Here is a 19,085-nt window from a genome sequence, read left to right on the forward strand (position 1 = left end):
CTTCGGCGTCACGGTACCCTACAAGTGGTATCTGAGCCGGTTGGCTCAATTTGGACCTTTGGCATAACCGCCATTGAGCCGACACTATTTAGAGTAGTTGGAATGGATACCTCTAGACATCCGCACTTTGACGGCACTAACTTCCCCTACTATAAAGCTAGAATGGCTTGCTACCTTGAGGCGGTTGATTTGGGAGTTTGGAGAGTCACCCGTGACGGATGAAACCCATTAAGAATCCCAAAAAAACCAACCAAGAGTGAAGAAAAGGAAATTCATTTTAATGCTAGAGCTAAAAATTGCTTGTTTGAACCATTATTATGGATGTGTTTAACCAAGTGTTCACTTTAAATATGGCACATGAAATTTGGTTGAAACTTCAAGAGCTCCATGACGGCACATCAAATGTCTATGAGCAAAAACATTGTCTAGCTAAACAAAATTATGATTCCTTTACAATGAATGATGATGAGCTTGTTCATGATATGTATTCTTATTTGAATCTAATTATCAATGAGCTCCATTCAATAGGATTAACAAAGCTAGATGATGCGGACATCATGAGGAAGATCATCTCCGTGCTACCACAAAAGAAATATGCAAGAATCATCACCATCCTTCACAACATGGAGAACTTGAGCACCATGACTCCGGGCATAGTCATTGGCAAGATAGTGGCATTTGAAATGTCACGTAAGATGGGTCAAGATGAAGCCTCCTCATAGAGCAAAGGCAAAGCTCTCACATGTAGCGAAAAAAAGATGAAGGGCAAGAAAGTTGAGACAAGCTCAAGCTCAAGCTCCTCAAGTGAAGAAGAAGAAGAAGATGAGGATGATGATGATGATGATGAAGATTCAAATGAAGATGATCAATCTTCCTCCTCCACCTCTGACCTTGATGAAGAATCAATCAAGCTAATCAACAAGGTGGAGAAGATGATCCAAAGGCCCAATATCAAGGGTGTGCCCATCCAAATCCAAGATATCATTTTCACCAATCAAAGAAATGAGCAAAGAAAGAGAGGATGCTATGGATGCGATGAGTTGGGACACTTTGTGGAAGTTTGTCCAAACAAGCCCACACCCAAGACAAAGAAGAATGCATGCAAGAACCAAGCCCTCACATCAATAAGGTCATGGGATGATTCTTCAAGTGAAGAAGAACACCATCACAAGAGGTGAGGGCGCAAGCACTCATCATCAAGTTCTTCTTGTATGTGCCTTATGGCATGAGGTAATGAAAGTGCATCGTCTAGTGAGAGTGATAGTGATAGTGATCTTGAAATGCCTTCTTATGATGAAATTGTGCAACAAAATCTTAATTATGCTAAAGTTTGCACTAGTCAACAAAAGAAGCTCGAAAAATTAAAAGAAAAGCTAGATAGTTCACAAGAAGCATACAAAACTTTGCTTGAACAATATGAGAACTTTGCTAATCTCAATGTTGAACTATCTACTAAAATTGAGCAACTTGAGGCTAGTGCAACAATAAATGCATGCACAATCAATGATGAGCAACTTGTAAAGAAAAATAAAAAATTAAAAGAAAAGTTAGCTAGCTCACAAGATGCTTATAAAAGTTTGCTTGCTAAAATGGAAACCATGTGCAAACATTGTGATGAGCTAACTAATAAAGTTGCTAATCTTGAAGCCGTTAGTACAACCCCCACCAAGGCATCTAAAAAGAAAAGTTCTATCTTCAACATGTCTAAAAAGGATGCCTCTACTTCTTGTAATGATTTATGTTTAGACTCATCTTTGTGCAACCAAGTTTGTGTTGAGAAAGTTGTTGTAGATAGATGCACACAAGAGGTTGCAAAGGAGAATGAGCGACTCAAGCAAGAAGTAGCTCGCCTCACCAAGGACTTGACTCAAGTGAAAGGCAAGGCAAAGCAAGCCCAACTTCATCAAGATAACACCTTCAAGGCAGTGAAGAAGCTTGATGAAGGACAAACCATGGTTTGCTACGTGTGCCACAAGGAAGGCCACAAGTCCTATGAGTGCACGGTGAAGAATGGGAAAGGAGCAAAGAAGAAAGAGAAGAAGCAAACAAGCAAGCTCTCCAACACCTACACCAACAAGGTGGACAAGAAGGCCTCCACACCATACTTGTTAAAGAGGAAGAAAAATGATAAGGTGGTGGCCATCAAGGTGAACAAGCAAGCCATCAATGGGGTCAAACGCTTTTGGGTGCCAAAGGAAATCATTTCCAACAAGAAGAGCACCAAGACGGTTTAGATCCCGAAAGGGAAGTGAGAGGTCCGATGGACGTCGGGGAATTTGGAGACTTCGCAAAGTATGGGTGCATTTCATGGGGTGCATCATGATAGATCATTGCCAAGTGGGTTAGTGAATACTATGGACCCAAATTCCCCTTCCCATGTTAGGTAACTAGATTCTTTTTTCTTCAAGTGTTACTAGATTTAATTTCCTAACTAGTGGCATCTTTAAGCCTCTAGTTACTCTTCATGCCTAGGTTTGCATTTGCATGCTTATATCTTTTGTCATGCATACACTAGGTATATCTTATGGTAGGCTTACTCGGTTTCCTTCTTATTCCTTAAAGCAATTCTACATGGTTTGAAATTGTTTAGGAGCACGGCACAAAGCTTGTCTTTCGATTATTCATCTAATATGTGCCAAAGTCCAAATTGTAGATAATTTCTCCCAAATATCACCTTCGAAAATGGCTCTCACATTCATGTGATGTCATCTTTCAAGTGGTATTTTTTAGTCTAAAATCAATGTGCATGTTTCCTACAAGTATTCCATACTTGTGTGCACAAATTTAGGGGGAGGTTACTCTACAGGTTGGATGCTTTGAGACTAACACTTTTTCAAGCTTATCATGTGTGTAGTAGTCTCATTGCAAGGAAAATGGAGTCCGCGGAGTTAAGCATCATACTTCAAATATCCACCACCAATTGCAAGTGGTAGAAATCAAATTGATTTTCACATATGGTATTTCTAAACCGATATCATCATGTTGATTTCTTTTTTATATTTATATGCTTTCTCCATGCATTATATAGATTAAATTCCCTTGATCAATAATTTACCAATTATGCATATGCTTGCCTTCTACCATATGTATGCATATATTTAGGGGGAGCTTAGTCCATATAATGTGAGAGTCAAATTTTGTGGCCTATTCCACTCTACATATAAAGGATCACAAAGTTTGACCCTCCCTTATGCTACTAATGTCTTCCTTTTCGGTGTTCGATTCCAAAGGGGGAGAATTTAGAGGACCAAAAGCAAGCATTAATTTGTAAGACCAAAACCTAGATCATAATAACTTACAAGTGGTAATGGTCTACAAGTGGTGTCTACAAGTGATAATGGTCCGTCAAAGGGAGGATAGTGGATTATGGATTGCCTATGTAATGGGGAGAATTTGTAGGAAGCAAGGCTTAAATCCATAATGCCACATGGGGACATTTGCAAGGGCAAGATAAGTTTTTATGTGGTATCATTTAGTTTTACAAATAGTATATTTTAGCATCTTATAACCTTGCCCCTTGCATTGCATCCTAGCAAGTAGATAGTTTTTAAATTCCAATTTTTTATTATTTGCTTGCTTTGGTCGTGTTGTCATCAATCACCAAAAAGGGGGAGATTGTAAGGAAAATAGACCCTTGGCCCATTTACTTTGGATTTTGGTGTTTGATGATCAACACAACCAAATTGGACTAATAAATTTGCAAGTGATTGTTTTGTAGTTCAATAGGATGCAAGACGTGACATGGACGAAGGCGACATGATGATCCGATGATCAACACCATAAGCAAGACCCTAGAAGCACAAGAGAAGACTCAAGATATCAAGCAAAGTCCAAGCACAAAGATAGGAACCAAGACGGATGTAAGATCACGAAGCAACGAGCTCACAGAGGTGACTGGACGCTGGACCGGACGCTGGACAGCTCACAGAGGTGACCGGACGCTGGATAGTTCACAGAGGAGACCGAACGCTGGACCGGACGCTGAGCAGGAAACTAACCGAACGCTGAGTGCCAGAGTTCGGTTAACATCAGTAAGGTTCCAGAGAGTAGTTTTCATGACCGGACGCTGGTCAGAGTCCGATCAGTAGCAGAAAAGCGGGATTTCATCCCCAACGGCTACTTTCTCAGTGGAGCTTATAAATAGACCCCCAACCAGCCATTTGAGTTGTGTGGAGTTGAGGAAACATATCAAGGGTGTTGATACACCATTTTAGTGATCTCCACTTGCATAATGCTTAGTGATTCATTAGGTGATTAGCGTAGGTGCTTTGCGAAGTGCTTAGGTTGATTAGACCATCGCTTATGCGCTTGCTCTAGGTTTAGGCCTAGTGTTTAGTGAGGTTTGCATACCTCTTACCACTCAGTGCTTGCGCGCACCATTGTTGTACATTAGAGGGGCTTGTAGTCTTGCGAGATCACACCAACCGCGGTTGTGGTGTGGCCGCCATCGTGTACCTGAGGGAACAAGGCCCGCAGCGTTTCGGCCAGAAGCTTGATAGTGAAGATGGCGGGGAGCATCTAGGAGAGGCTTGCTAGAAGGCACGTCAGAGACCCACTTGCGCATGGGGAAGGCCCGAGGCTATCCATGGAGTTATTCGACCGGGAGCTTGGCCCTTGCGAGGGATTCCTTGTGAGGGGCTCCAACGAGGACTAGGGGGAAGCTTGCGTGTTTCTCGATACCTCGGTAAAAATACCGGAGTCGTTGACGGGAGTTTGCATATCTCTACCTTGCTCTTTAGTTTCCGCATTTACATTGATTGTATTACTCCTTTTGCGGTAGAGATAGCAACACACCAACAAAATCGTAGTTGCACATTTAGATAGTTTATCTTTTGCATAGGTTTTGCTAAGGTTAGAAAAAGAGGCCATAGTTTAGAGTTAGATTTTTAAGTTGCCTAATTCACCCCCCCCCCCCCCCTTCTTAGGCGTCACGGTCCGCTACAACATGGTCATAGTCTCCGTCGCCAACACGCGCACGTGCCTCTGCTCTGCCTAGCGTCCATGTCCCGCCGAGGCGACACAACGCCCTCTGTTCACCGTGCCACTGCCGTGCCACCCTTGCTCTGCTGCGCATGCAGCCATCCCTAGTGGCGCCTTGTCCTTTTCTATTTAGTGGCAAGCGCCACGCCGCACTCCCCAACCGCCGCCTTGAATGGCGTCACGTTAGTCTGGCCGAGCCATGCCAATGCAAACCGTAGCGCCGGGTCACTTCTAGGGTAATTGCGCTCGCCTGTGACTCAATTGGGAACTGAGCTATGTGCCAAGCCTGCCACTGTTGAAGTCGTACTGTGTCGAGCCCCAATTTGAAGATTCCCCATCGTCGGCCACCTTAAGACCGAACGGTGACGTCCACCAAATTAGCCTCGCACTGTCCACCTCCAACCAATTCCATGGCACCGTGTCTTCGCCTTGATCCCAACCACCCCATGCGCACCGCATTTTCACCATCATGCTTTCTCGGCCCCACTGACACGGTCGCGCCACCGCAGCCCATCGTTGTGCTTGCCGTGTGCGCGTGGCCGGACGCACCCGGTCTGTCACCGGTCAAGCCACCACCACAGGTAGATTCGGGATGAGTTGCTGATGCCCATATTTTGGTTCTTTCACTTTGGTTGCCTTCGCTCACGGGAACATGGCTTCCACCACCGTAGGGTGTCCGCCGCCATGGAGGGAGCTCTTGACCGCATCTCCGTTCATCGCTTCACCGCCCACCGCTTCACGTTTGCATCTAGGTGAGCATTGGCTCCATAGATGGGGTAGGGAGGGGCCCGGACGGTCGGCGTGGTGGTCCAGTGCCATCGCCGCCACGCCGGTGTGCGCGGGGGTGGCCGAAGGACCCGCTCGTGGTAAAGAAGCAGTTTGGGAAGGGCTTATCTGTATAAGCGCAAACTGTAGGAATAGTGCAGCGGACCTCGGGGTGAATCATCGGTAGGTCAAGGGGGGTTTTGCAAAGATGCCAGCGTGTGCGGGCCTCCTCGTTGTGGGCCATTGCCACGCGGTTGGGCCACACTGGTGGGTCTCGCGTACGCGCGCGTTGCGCATGCGTGGGCCGCGCGAGTTAAATCCGTTTTTGATTTTTATAGAAGATAGAAATAGCTTTATATTTTACATTCTAAGTTGAACATTGGAAATTAATATCAATTCATATAAGTATCCAAAAATTGTGAAATAAATTATGTTGAGTTCCTAAAAATGTTGTCTATCTGATAATATGGTTAGTTTATATATGTCTGTGTTGGTGCTAAGGTCTATTAAATCATTTGGAAGTGTTAATGTTATTTAGATTAATAATTGTAGGAATTTTTGTGGTAAATTGGTAATAGCTTTAGCCATGGAATTTTTATAGTAGGTTCATTAGATTATTATGTGCTCACTGTAATTTTTGTATCCTTAGAATAGGTTGATAAATATGGTAGCTAGTACTCCTTGTTTTATCATATACATAGTAAATCGATATTAAGAATAAAGATGCCTTTAGTTGCTAAGGTGATACATGCAATGTTTCATACCTATTTAGTGGTAATGATAGGTAACTTAGTGTCTTGGTCGGTAGAGCTAGTTTAGTAGTAGCTTGATAGATGTATTTTTATTTTTAAGAGTTGCTATTGCCATATTTCTAAGTGTTGCATTATCATTTCATGCATGCATGTAGATAACGAGTTGATAGAGTTCGTGCCTGCGAGCGAGTAGAAGTAAGAGGAGATCATCGAGGAGTACGAGGAGAAGATTCTCGTATAGGAGGGAGCTCTGGAGCCATCAGTTGCTGACTTTGCTGACACCCCGCCTACCCAAGGCAAGCCCCGGTGCATAACCCCTATTTTGAACGATCACTGGATATATATATATGTGACATGCATTTACGTTACAGGCATTTTATGGAAACTACATACATAGATATACCTATCTATGAGTCCTACTAGCATAAGTCGAGTAGCTGCTATGCTTAGGATTTTCGGTAGTGTGAGTAACTTGTCGTTACTCACAATAGATGATTATTATGATCACTCATGATAAAATGGGGGAAGGTAAATGGAGATCAGACAGGGATATGATTTGGGTATTGGTGCGTGTAAGACGTTGTGTCCTAGGGCCAATGGGGCATAGCTTGATTACATTGTTTCCCTGTCTGTGTCGGTTAAGGACCGGCCGTTGCATTGGGTTCTAGACAAGTCACAGACTTATTGTCCCGAACACATACTTGTGTATGGGCGTAGGGAATGCTTGTTGCTCTCTTTTCATGGGTTTCGGCTCTTTCCAGATCAACTGATTGGAGGCGGCGATGGTGAAGGTCTAAGCACCGCACTAAGTTTGGAACTCAGGAGCGGGGGCTTGGAGTCCAAGTCTGGATGAGGACCTGGACCCCGTGATAGGAGAGTGGTGGGTTGGTCCTAGTTGTGCCTGGGGTACAAGCGGGGTATGTGTTTCGGGGTACCCAGCTGGGCACATTGATTCGTGAATCGTCGGGTGATCCGGTACGGCTTGTCTACAGTATAGCACCGTAGTAAGAACTGAAAGATGAAAGGTGGTGAAATGGAACTGTTTGCTCAACTTTTACTTGAAAGTAGAACAGGTGCTTACTTAGAATGGTTAGATAATGAACTAATCATGACTGCTAATAATAAACATACAGAAGGATGCACTATTAGTATTGCTTTCCGTAAAAAGGAAACCCAGCAAACCATAAAGTTTATCATATCCCTTGGAGTCGGAAAATTATTCCTACTAGTCGGATAAGACTTGCGAGTACATTGTGTACTCAAGGTTCATTTACCCATGTTGTAGGTGCAACTTGAGGAGTAGCCGTTGTGTGAAGAATTCTTCTGGTGGGTACAGATGGGTCCTTGTATTTTCTCGATAGATGTCTATTTTCATTCCGCTGTTTAATTTTCGCAGTCTGAATTTGGTACTGTAATAATGTATTTCTAAGAACTCTGATTGTATGAAATGGACTAAGTATTATAAACTCGTTCTCATTATTGGATCTTGGAAAAAAAATGTGGATTAATCGAGTTCTCCCTTGGGGTGTGCTCGACAGAATCCGCCCGATGTAGCTCGTTTTCGGGGTGCTTAGTGTCTGGTGGTAGACGAGCGTCTCCGAAGATGTGTTATTTCGAACGGTTCTGCCACAGGGCATCTGGACAGGACTAGCATCTGGACGTCCGGGCGCTAGCTACGTCCGATGTGTATGTGTGAGAAGTCGCGAGCAACACAATGATCTCCTTTATTCGAGAAGCTAGTCACAAGCAAAACTAATTGCGGTCATACTTATCAATAAAAGATTGTGGTCATACCATGGTCAACGGGAGTGCTGTAGAGTGGCATGGGCGATGGTTTGAGACAGGAGCGTGGTAGAGTACGTGGCCTAGGCGATGGTTTGAGATCAACAGCTCACCAATGATGGTTCAATGGATGTTGGCGCTATGACATTGCCTTCAAAACCTACTTGAGGCAATAGCTACTCCACCCAATATTAGCAGTATTGTGATGAACTTAGCCATGTTTGAGAGCACAAACATCAACTACAAATCCACAATAGAATGTACAAGATAACCTAAAATTTAATTTAAAATATGACTAAAGAACTGAACAATTTGTGAGAAATTGGGACCGCGGTTTTGTTAAGAAGTGGATCTCACCAAAATAACTGAATGTTACATTGATTTGGTATCAGCAAAGAAATCCTATCATCCACGACATAGAAGTGGGAAAAAAGAAAGAAAGAAAAGAGGATATAGTAGCTTTGAGCCAATAAATGGATCGACAATATGGATAGCGATAGATATAATGATGGCAGAGGTAAAAGAAAACCAATACAATCAAACAAAAGAAACAAAACTATTTGGAAAGGTATTTCAAGTAAGAAAATTTAATAAATATTATAATATAAAAAGTTTACTTGTGCTATTTATGATTATTAGTTATACTGAATTGCATTAGAATTTGTTTTTTTTTCCTTTAGGGGGTGTTTGGGATAGCTCCAGGAACTCTGCTCCACAAACTCCACCGTAGAGCAGCTTCACGAAAATCTAGAGTATGTGGAACACCTCTTTAGGTGCTCTCACAACTTCACTATTTTTACGAACAGAATGCGTGGAGCTGAAACTATTTTACTAAAAAAATCAAAGCGAAAAAACATGGAACGGAACGGTTCCAAACACCCCCTTATGCCCTTGTACGAGGTCGGGCCGTCGGGGTCACTGACTCGCTGCGTTGGCGCGCAACTAGAAGGCCTTCGTTGGGCTCGATCCAGTCTCATGTCCCACTCGTGGATTTTGTCTTGTTAAAAATTGACACCTAGTCACCTGCGTGCGTCTTGGACATGATGGTTAAGAACCACTGTGAAATTATCCTCCTATCTACAGTCAATGAAGCTCCATCTCTGTTTTTTTTTTTTAAAGCTAGCTGAGCCACCGACACATATACTAGGTATGATTGGTTTGCGACTAAAATTTGCAATGCCAAAGATTTAACAAGCCAAAGTTAAGCCAAAGTTAAGTAAAAAAGTTGTCATAGCTTTGACAAGCCAAATGTGAGAGGTTGATAAATTTTGACAGCCAACCAAATAATAGCTAAAATCATAGCTTGTCAAATCTTTGGTTTGACAAATTTTGGAAGTCAACCTATCATGCTCTTATATGCCAACCGTTCAGATGTGCAAGTGAGGAAAAGTTGTGATGTTAATCTGCCTTCTTATTTTGATTTGACCATGACTAGGTACGTACTGTACCATTAAAGAATACCCTCATTAAATTTTAGATTTCCGAACGAATACTCCGTACCCTGATTAAAGAATCGCGTGGAATCCAAAGATGTGATTTTGGTGTTGACGAAACAGATTACTATGTGGAAGAACACGACGAACATCCCAGCATTCATTCAGCTACGAGCTGGGAGAAGTTCTATATATTGACGTCCTCCCAACTGAAGTTTTGTTGTAAAAAAAACTGAAGTTTTTTTGAAATTAAAATTGAAACAGATAAATAACCACGTGTTTTTGGCTTCGCCACAAAGTTCAGAACAACTCCAATCTCGATCGCAAACCTGCTCTGGTCGACACTGGCGCCTCACAATTCCGAAGTTGGTGACGCAACGTTTTTTTGGTACAATGCACATGGTGACATGGAGGCACGAATCATTAGCAGTCAGTCCTCGTCAGTACCTGTGCTAGTAAAAAATGACAGAACACATCGACAGTCAACGGAGACAGAGGGATACCGACCGTCTACCGAACACGGGGAAAGGCATCAAAGGGCCTATTTGAAATCAAAGACCCTGTTTGATCCAACTAGCTATGTTAGCTGAAGGTCTTGTTTGAACCGACCAGCTAATAATTACGAACTGTCCGTCCTGAATAAATTAAGTTCTAAAGTTATCTTAAATTAACTTTTAAAATTTTATCCAAATTTATAGAAAAGAACATCAAGACTTCTGATATCAAATTAGTATCATTAGATGTACCATAGACTATATTTTCATATTATTCTTATTTGGTGGCACAAGTGTTTGTACTTTTTTCTATAAATTCGGTCAAACATAAAATAAAAAATTAACTTAAAAGACGACTCTAGAGATTGATTTATTCAGGGCAGATGGAGTAAGATTTAGTAGACGGATCAAAACAGATCAAGCTAATAGATTAGCTTGGCATCTAGCTAAAACTGTCTCATTATCTATATGCAAACGTAGCTAACGGTCGTTGTCCAGTTGATCAAAATACTCTCCCACCAACTAAACTAACAATTAGTTACTCCCTCCATTTTAAAATAAATATATTTCTGAAAATCTTTCTTTTCTCAGAGAATATCTCCTGAATTTGACAATTATCATTTGCATTTAGCTGGCCGTATTCATACATCTCACAACCAATAGTAGTTATATACTTATTAGCTAATTTGAGGCCTTATTTTGATCTCCGAAGGAAAACGAGAATGAGATCTAAACACTTAGATTCTAAAATAAGATTATAGAATTTAACTATCTATCCAAACCTTATTATTTTGAGATTTTCACTATGCAAAGACAATAATCAATATGAGAATGACATCCAAATACCTCTTTTTTTAATACTAGGTAGCGTGCCCGTGCGTTGCTATGGGATAGCTAATATTTTGTACTAATAACACACGGATCGCACGATAAGATAACAATACTGTAAAAATTAAATACCAACGTTAAAGTGACATTTAATCCAAAAAGCAAAGTTTATGAATTTAACACAGTCACGGAGTGCGTGGCGTCGCAGGCTCACAAACTCTACTTTATAGACCTTTCCGTGATGCGGCTAAGATAATGTTTTATATTGGCAGGAAGAAATCTCCGACATCCATTTCTTTCGTGCTCATAAACTAATAACCCTGGTACAACAATAAAAAATACAAAGGAGCTATCCTCGTGAATGCACGGAACCAACGCCACTACGATCGTGCCATCCCACGATTATTGGTATGGTGTTGTTTAGCACTATTGTTCACTATTATCGCTAACTTGTTTCGTTGGTTTTATTCAAGTAATTTATGTTTGTAATTATGCAGGTGTTAATTCCGTCGGATGATGTGTTTGCTTGGCTCAGACGGGACAGCTTCGTGACGCATCGCGCCTTCTGCGGCGCTCTCGGGGAGGAGACCGGCAGGGTGCTAGCGCCACCGGCGCCGCCATCGCCTCGACCACCTGATTTGGAGGCTGAGGACGCGGCACGGAGAGGCCTTGTGGTAGGGTCGTGAGCAACGCACCTTATGGTCAGATTCACAGGCGGAGGCGAGTGCGAGCAGGGCAACGATGGTGATGGCAAGGCCGAGTAGGAGATGGCGGCCGCGGCTCCGGCTCGGGCAGAGCGGATCTCGCACTCGCTCGCATCCTCCGCTCTCCCCGCGTCCTCTGGGCGCCCGAAGATGGCCGGCAGCGGCGGTGACATCGATGAGGTAGCGGTCGTCCTCGTTGTGCAGGGAGAGGTCGGCAGGGATGAGGGAGGTGAACGCGTCGTCGTCGCCTGACTCCGCGGTGCGGAAAATCTCCTTCTCCAGCGAGCGCGAGGTGTAGCGCGAGTGCGATAGGCGGCGATGCCTTCCTTTCTCGCGGCAATTCCTTCCTTTATCATGGCAATTCCTTACTTTGTCACAGTCACAGGGCCTGCGGCGATGGCGGCATCTCGCGCTGATCGCGTGTGTGGTTGGAGTGACGGGCGGGGACAAATCGAGGGCTTTCCTTTTCTCGCTCGCTCCTTTCCTTTTCTCGCTCGCCTGTTGGACAGCGTGGGAGGTGGGATCGATCGCATGGGGTGACAGACGGACGAACCAAGGCAATTGTCTGAGGAAAGCTACATTAGCAAAAGATACAATGCCCTTGCAGTGGTGATGTCAACTTATAAACATTTTTTATGTTAGCAGAGTTGACCTGATGAAATTATTAGCTTAGAAACACCTGACTGAGTATTTGAGTATGTTTCTCAAATCAGCTGATTTTGGCTCTGAATAGGGGGAAACTTTCAGGACTTCAAGGATGAATATGTTTCTTCCCAAACTTGTTGTGGAAAAAACTAAAACATAGCCATATATGAAGCAACATTGTCGAATTTAGCCTGTTTGTACATTTTATCAAGCATAAAAGATAAACAATCACCATTTCCCTGCCTCTAAGATCTACCTCACTGTTTCTACCATACAGTTTCATTTGCAATTTTCACTCTATGCCGGAAACTACAGAGACATCGCTAAGAGAGGTTATAACAGATCTGAAGTTACATGGCTCAAAAACTGCAACCTACACCAAGGCACTGATTTCTAAGAGCTAACAATTGGACATAATAACTGCATGGAAGGTAATTTCCATCCCAAGCGTGAAACCTACACAAGCGAACCCAAAGGCTCTGATCAGGATGGTCCTGAATTTGCTACTTAATTGCATGGAAGGTAATTTCCATCCCAAGCGTGAAACCTACACAAGCGAACCCAAAGGCTCTGATCAGGATGGTCCTGAATTTGCTACTTAATTGTGAAAAATGCAGCTCATAGGATGCTACTTTGTGTGTTAGATGCTACTAATGTCTTATACTAACCAGTAAACTTGTTCTAGTCAAGAGTGGGATACGGGGTTGACTGGCATTTGTAAGCTCAAAAAACACATGAGGCGGAGAGTGACTATTAATAGCAGGAGCGAGCACTCTTTTACCTCTGGTTTGACGGCAGCGTCAACTCCATTAGCACTGCTTATCTGCGGGAGGCGGGCGAAGACGCAGCAGATGAGCTCGTGCATAGCGTGGCGCGAGAACCGCTGCAGGAGCTCGCTCTTGGCCGCGGCCTGGTGGAGGACGCGGAAGTAGGTGTTGACTGCGGTGCAGACATGCTGGTCCCCGAGCGCGGGCGCGGCGGGCGCACGGAGGCAGGCGAGTAGGGCCTACAGCATCCTCATGAGCACGGCCTCCTCTGCTACGGGCTCGGCGCCGGCCTCGAAGCAGCAGCTGAAGACGACGTCGACAACCTCCCGGAGCGCGGCGCCCGGGAGTGCAGGCCCCGTGAGGGACATGACCTCGTGGAGCGCGGCAAGCGAGGCGGAGGTGACGGCGGCGCTGGCGTCCTCAGAGAGGACGACGTCGAGGAAGGGCCACAGCGCGGCGGCGGGGAGCGCGGCCGAGGGGGACGATGGGGAGAAGGCGAGGCGGCGGAGGGAGGCGACGAGCGGGTGTTCGGCCGCGGCGTCGTCGGCCGCCGTGGCGTGCGGGTGCCGGAGGCCGCGCCGCGTTACGCTCCTTTCCTTTTCTCTCGCTCGCCTGTTGGACAGTGTGGGAGGCGGGATCGATGGGGGTGCCAGACGGACGAACTAAGGCAATTGTCGCACCAAAACGATGTCAACGCTTTGTTCTTTTTAGTTGTAGAAGATAGAATCCAATTTCTACATCACTATCTAGAATTTCCATGAGAATATAGGGGGTATGGCCCCCGGTACCCACAAGATAAGATATGGGTCGCGCCCCAAAAGTGGCCTAGCCCACAAGATGAAGACGTGCACCGCAAGGCTACAAGAAGACGTGGTTTATTGTATAATACCAAATAAGATATTTCCCTTGTAACCCTATCCCTCCAGAGTATATAAGGAGAGGCAGGGGTCCCTTAGACGATATATCGAATCTGATGCACAATCAATACAAAATAACAGAGCACAGGATATAGGGTTTTACGTCATGCTGACGGCATGAACCTGTATAAATCTTGTGTCTTGTGTCTCTGTTACCATCCGGTTGGTACTACGCACACCTCCACTGATTTATCTATCACCGTGAGTATACCACTCGGTAGACTGCCGACCAGATTTCGTCGACAGAATGGAATTCAAACTGAGCCTTAGTTGTGAGCTATTAGGGCAACTTCAAGAGTCTCTATATATCATCATTACAGAGTGATAGGAATAGAGATTATGATAAAAAAATTCCTCTCCAACAATTTATTCAATTATATCTTCAAATATTCTTATCCTCTGTTCTTGTTTTCTTGTTCACCAAAGATAGAGAATGGAGCTGACTCTCCAAAGCGCCGAACAAGAAATAGAGAAACTGTTGGATGCTAGTGAGATATGAGAGCTGTTTTTTTTTAAATAACTCTCTTAAGTGAGAATTTATAGATTGAGCTAAAAAACTGTTGGAGAATTAGGTGGTAGCGGATCCATACGACCATACAGCCTAACTCCTGTGACTGTCAAATCTAAAAAAAAAGGACAGTGCACCATGTCTGCTAGCCTATAAATCCTGTAGCCCACACGGCGTTGGCAAATCAAATAAGGCTGTCTCCAACAGCCTACCCATATAGCGACCCAAACCAAAAATGTATCGCACACATAGAAAAAACGGCGTCCAACAGAGTAGGCATACCAAGCATCTATTTTGCGTAGAAGGAGAGAGGGATCACAAATGTCTTCTCTCTCCTGAACCCAAATCTCTGGTGCGTAGGAGGCGTCGGGGTGGGGCAGCCCGTGGCAGCGGCGGCGACGCCCTCGACGGCGGCAGAGGCCTCTACGCCATCGTCCTCCTCCTCCGGCGCGAGGGCCCACGGGTGCTGCAGCGCCGCAGGCCAAGGACGTCGTTGGCGGAGGCGCGGTGAACCGGCGGCGCGGCGGAGAAGACACAGGTCCCCCGGCGCTTGGAGCCGGCAACGGACCCCGCCTCAGCGCGAGCTGAGCAAGGCCGCAGCGGACGGTCCCCACGGTACGGCGACCGCCGAACCTAGGGTTCGAGCTCGCCATGGGGACGGAGAGGCCCCAGCGATCCTAACTGAAGGCTGCGCCTGGGGGCGCCGTCGGTGATAGCGCAACGCGGGGAGGGAAGGAGAGAGGGAGGAAGGGTGAGCGGCGGCCGCCGCATCGGAGACGCCGCGACGGGAGATGCGAGGGAGAGAGCGATGGGGAGAGAATGGAACAAGGGAATTTGAAGAATTTTTTTTTTTGCAATTTGGGATGAGGAACGGGAGAGGTGCGAGATATTTTTGCCTATTGGGACCGCAGGAATTCGTTTGCTGTTGGAGAAGGGACCTTTTGGGTGCGTGACTCTTTTTCTGTAGGTGACCCAAGCCATAGAATATGTCTTGTATTTGGGTTGGTGCTCTTGTTGATAGCCTAACCGATCCACGAACACGCATCCCATAGTTCAGGCCAGCAAACGCCGGCATGGGCGCCGAATCCACGCAGGCGCAGCGCGCCATCGTGTTCGTGCCATTCCCGGCGCAGGGCCACATCACACCGATGCTCCACCTGGCGTCGCGGTCACTCTAGCGGTGCCTGCTTCGTCCACCGCCGCATGGGACAGACCGAGACCGGCGATGCCCGCAGCGCCGAGTTGGCCCTCGTGCCCATCCCGAGCGGCGTCCCGGACGTACGACGGCGGAGACGACGAACCCCGGGCTTCGCCACCATCGTGCACGCCATGGAGCACCACATGCCGGCCCACCTGGAGCGAATGCTCATGAAAGCAGGCGTGTCCTGCTCCTGCCTCGTCGTGGACGTCCTGGCGTCGTGGGCCGTCCCCGTGGCCGCGCCGTGGGGTTCTGGCCGGTGATGTTCGCGAGCAACCGCATCGTGGCGGCCATTCCGGAGCTCATCAGCAAGGGCTTCATCTCCGGATCCGGTATGCCAGCCACCATGCCTGCTAGCTATGTACTGCAAGTTCCAATGTCCCAAGCATTTCGTTGAGTCCATCTCTACTGATTTACGGCAAAGATATGCATATAGATATTTGTATGAAAAGCGTGCGTGCTGAAAGATTTACAATCACTGACATGAAGGGGAGCCACTGCCACCATCATCGACAAACGGAGACGACGAAGATCAAGTTAACAAACATCAAAAGATTGGAGACCCGATACTACCCTCTGTTGGGGTTTAGTCCCACATCATGTAGCGATGGTGGGGGAGCACAACATATAAGGCGGGAGAACCCCCACCTATTAGGCTAGTCTTTTGGGTTGGGAAGGCCCAATGCCTTATATGTTGTAGCTCCGATGGACTTGGGACCTGTAGGAGCGCAGGCTCCTAGTAACGAGCCGGGCCAGCTGTAAGCCAGCTCCAGGATCGTAAACTCGGTGGTCACCACCGGTTCCAACAATTGGTGTCAGAGCCCATGGTCAGAAAAGCTAAACCCGATAAAAAAATCTCGAGCATCACATATGGCGGGGGCACCCCGATGTGTGACTAAAGGGAAGATTGTTGGGGTTTAGTCCCACATCATGTAGCGATGGTGGGGGAGCACAACATATAAGGCGGGAGAACCCCCACCTATTAGGCTAGTCTTTTGGGTTGGGAAGGCCCAATGCCTTATATGTTGTAGCTCCGGTGGACTTGGGACCTGTAGGAGCGCAGGCTCCTAGTAACGAGCCGGGCCGGCTGTAAACCAGCTCCAAGACCGTGAACTCGGTGGTCACCACCGGTTCCAACACCCTCGAGGTTACAACTGAGTACCAAAGATCTGCCATGGCTCGTCGGTGGCGCGGCATCCCAGCAATCCAGGTTCGCATTCTGGAAGCGAACCGTGCACCGCGCGAAGCGCCTCCCCACCATCCTCGTCAACTCCTTCCCCGGCGAAGGCGCCAGCAGCAGCGACTCCGACCGGTACGACCTGCCGCCGGGGTAGCGCATCCTCCACGTCGGGCCACTCTTCAACAGCAACAGCAACGACAGCAACATGCTGGAGGCTCGTGCCGAGAACGCCGGCTCGTCATGCGGCTTCCCGTACGAGAATTCGAAGAGCACGGCAGCAGCGGCCTGCACCATGTGGCAGGCGGACTCCACCTGCATGGATTGGTTGGACCGGCAGAGTACCGGGTCGGTGGTCTACGTTTCGTTCGGGAGCTGGGTCGCGCCGATCGGCCCGGAAAAGATAGCCGAGTTCGCGCTCGGTTTGCAGGCCGCCGGCCGGCCGTTCCTCTGGGTTCTGAAGAACCACACGTCGTGGCGAGCCGGCCTCCCCGACGGGTTCGTGGAGACCGTCGTCGCCGGCCGCGGCACCGGCAAGATAGTCCCGTGGGCGCCGCAGGAGGAGGTTCTCACTTCTCAGTCACCACGCTGTGGGGTGCTACATCACGCACTGCGGATGGAACTCGACGCTGGAAGCCGTGACGCACCGAGTCCGCATGATTTGCTACCCTATCTCCGGCGACCAGTTCATCAACTGTGCCTACATCGTCAAGATGTGGGAGGCTGGGATCGCGATGGCCAGCACCGACCGGAATGCTGTGAAGGACTGTGTTGAGAGGGTCACGGAGGGCGAGGAGGGTAGGCGTTTGCAAGAGAAAGTGAATGGGATGAAGGAGATAGTTATGGCAGGTGCGGCGCGGAGTATTGCCAAGAGCAACCTCGACCTATTCATCGATGGAATCGAGAGCGGTGACACTGGATAACAAAACTATAAAGCTAACCTTGTACATCACGTCGCTGGAGGACCAAGACCAATTCAATTGTGCCTGTGTGCTTGCAAGTGACCTTTCATCTTGTAACGAGAATAAGAAAGTATTAACGGGTGTTTAGTTGTGCACGTGGGAAAGGCAATGTCCGATTTCGGTCGCTGGCCACTGGCCAGGCAGCGCCCGTGAGGGCATGATCTAAACATGCATGGGGGGCTTCAGACCTGAATGATTTATGGCGTGTCTTATTAAACTAATTAATGGGAAATAGTAAAAATCATCCACTCTCTCTGGTACAAAATGCATGTTGTTGTTTTTAGTCCTGTTAAGTCAAATTTTTCTAACGTTGACTAAATTTATAGGAACAATGCTTGAGTATCTATAATACCAAGTAAATAAATATACTATCAAAGACATATTTTATGAGTGAATTTAATGAAAAAACTAATTTGCTGTTGTAAGTATTAGTGTACTTTCTAGTAAAAGTTATAGAAGTTTGACTTGGAACAAAACTGAAATAACCTAGATTTTAAAAGCAATCTAACGCAAGGCAATACGCCACACAGAACGTAGGATATTAGACTATTCAGCAGCCTGAACATGTATAAATTGTTGTCTTGTGTTAACCATCGAGTTCAACTTACGCCGAAGCTCAACCAATCCTCACTCCCGAGTAACCCCGTAGCAAGGTTGTCGGTCATCATACACCGAAGAGTCGTGATAAATGACCGAGTTTCTCTCTTCACTTTGCTCAAAGGGCATTTCAGTCTTTTCCCATTGCCGCACTTGGAGAACTAACGGTGCTTCCTCACAGAACTAACAGAAGTGTCAAATGGAAAAGAAAAACTTGAGACAAGGACAGATAGGAAAGAATTTGATTTGGGGTGTCAAATTAGAAGGCAGTACTTTTTTCGGTGTCAAATAGGAAATTTTCTCATCAGCACCCTGACTTTTACACTTTCCTTAGCTGCCTCTTCTCAGGAGACAGGATCCTATATCCAATCTCAAAATTACTTCATGGGCAATATGCAGCTGAATCTTGGTGATGCTGAAGAGAGGCTTGCTCTAGGATCTTAGCTCTTTGGCCGTTTGCATGAGCTTTTTTGCGTAGGATAATGTGTGCTGAGCCAAACTGTGGCTTTTCCCAAGCTCGCTGGACTACCTCACTGAACCGTTGATTTTGGTCCATAAGTTCTCAAATCTGAACGC

General features: G+C 46.4%; 2 pseudogenes; both read left to right on the forward strand.

The window, feature by feature from the left end:
* Nucleotides 1-15,648: 15,648 nt before the first annotated feature.
* Nucleotides 15,649-16,170, forward strand: LOC136470447 (UDP-glycosyltransferase 82A1-like; annotated as a pseudogene).
* A 308-nt stretch (nucleotides 16,171-16,478) lies between these two features.
* Nucleotides 16,479-17,873, forward strand: LOC136470448 (UDP-glycosyltransferase 82A1-like; annotated as a pseudogene).
* Nucleotides 17,874-19,085: the final 1,212 nt, after the last annotated feature.

The sequence above is a fragment of the Miscanthus floridulus genome, chromosome 8 (assembly GCF_019320115.1).
Source record: "Miscanthus floridulus cultivar M001 chromosome 8, ASM1932011v1, whole genome shotgun sequence".
In the NCBI taxonomy this organism is placed as follows: Eukaryota; Viridiplantae; Streptophyta; class Magnoliopsida; order Poales; family Poaceae; genus Miscanthus; species Miscanthus floridulus.